A 1,913-nucleotide genomic window follows, 5' to 3' on the forward strand; every position below is an offset into this window, starting at 1 on the left:
CGCCATAGCATTACCCGTGTGGCCAATCGTGCTCTCCCTGTGCCCAGCCTGCCTTCCCTGTCCCTCCTCCCGCTCCGTCACAGAGCTGAGCCGGAGCCTGGCTTGGGCCGCTCTGGGGCCACTTTGCCCCTTGGCTGTCCCAGCTCCTCGGTGCCATGTGGCCCCTCCCTCCACCTGCTGCTCCCCCCTCGGTATTTAAAGATTGCCCCTTGATCCTAACGGTTCTGCACAACTCCCTGCTGGGATCCCTGGCCCAGAACAATCTCCTCCCTTCCCCAGGCGCTCTTGGTCTCGTCGCATCGCCCTGGCCCCGTGTCCCCCATGCCCCTCCTGCACTGATACCAGGCCGGCGCCTTGCTGTTCTGCATGTACCTGTTCTCAACCAGCTCTGGCTGCCAGGGGGTTCACCCTGGGCTGGAGGGGGAGCCTGTGCCACCTGCTCCCTCTCAGCACAGCACCCGGCTCCGGGGGCCCAGGTGGCTGGGCAGAGGGGGCAGGCAGACCGAGAGCCTTCCCCGGCCTCCCCCTCCCTGTGCCCCTGCCCTGTGTAGAGGATACAGCAGCTTTCTCTGTTCTTATCTCCGTGCGCTAGCGTGTCTTCTTAAAAAACAAAAATGGAAAAAAAAATAATAAATAATAATCTGGTGTTTGTATATAGTTCTTTAGAAAGATCTTGTTTTGCTTTTTGTGTTTAATCACTTGACCTATAATAAGAGGAACTGAAAATGCTGTATCAAGGACGTACAAGCTGTGCCTTTCAAATAAAGAAATAAGAAGGTTGGTTAAAACCAGGACTTGCTGCTGCTTTCTTGCTGCATTTGGGATGCCTTTATAATACTTCCCTTTGTCTCCTGCCCCTTCAGATGGGGGAATCGGGGAGAAGAGGGAGGTTTCCTGGCTCACCTGTGCTGTGGGAGGTGTCTGGAGGAGTAGCCCTCCTACCTTCAGGTGGTAGTGTATCCCAGATTATTCCCTTGTTGGATCTCCCTCTCTGGAGGTTTCTCTGGGAGCCAGGACGAGTGAGGTTAACACTGACACCTCTGGCTCTGGCTTCTCTCCCACTCTTGTAGGGGCTGGTGGAACGGGGCCGTCTCTATGGCCTTTGTGGCTCTGGGACACCCCTGCAGAGGTGGCAGCTGTGCCACAGCTGAAATCTGCCGGAGCCAGGGCCAAGAGGATGCCCAGGCAAAGCCAGAACAAACTGGAGCTCAAGGTGAAAGTGGTGGGTGGTGAAAAGGGAGCGGGGGCCTCTCCAGAAGAAAAGCAAGGAGCGAAGCAGCCCCGAGGTCTATCAGCTCTGTGTCGGAGCAGCGTGGCTTGGTAACACATGTGGAGGTCCCTTTGAGCTGCCACAGGTCTGCTCTGTGTGTGCATAATTCATTTTTCCTGTGGGCACAGAGGATAAGCTGCTTCTGTGGCTCTCAGGCCCCTCTGGAAAATCCGGCCTGCGTTGCCCTGGGGCTGAGATTGCTGTAATGGAATTGGCTCTCGATAATTAGAGCTGTCCTCTGGCTTCAGAGCCTGCTCCACCCTGATAACATCGTCCCCTCGGTATCTCTTAGGCCAGTTGGAGTGGGAAAATTTCCTTCCTCTGGGAAGGAAGCCGTGCTGGGGGGGGCGAGGGGGGGTGTCCTGATGCACCCAGCACTGAGGTATGGAGGGGCTGGTGGGTTAGAGAGCCTGCGGGCAGCACCAGCGCTTGACAATGCTCCCGTTATCTGCCCAGTCAGCCTAATCCGGGCTGGGCATGGGTTGGGCAGGGTGCCCAGTGCAGGCTTGCAAGGGACAGGGGCAGATCCGGAGTGCAGAAGCCCTGTGGCAGGGCCTGGCCTGGCCCCAGTGCCCTCGGGGGGCTGCAGCACCGGGCAGACCCAGCCAGCGCCCGGCACTGCGCGGGGGCTGCCGCTGCTGGA

Source organism: Corvus brachyrhynchos, unplaced genomic scaffold (assembly GCF_000691975.1).
Source record: "Corvus brachyrhynchos isolate BGI_N302 unplaced genomic scaffold, ASM69197v1 scaffold219, whole genome shotgun sequence".
Lineage (NCBI taxonomy): Eukaryota > Metazoa > Chordata > Aves > Passeriformes > Corvidae > Corvus > Corvus brachyrhynchos.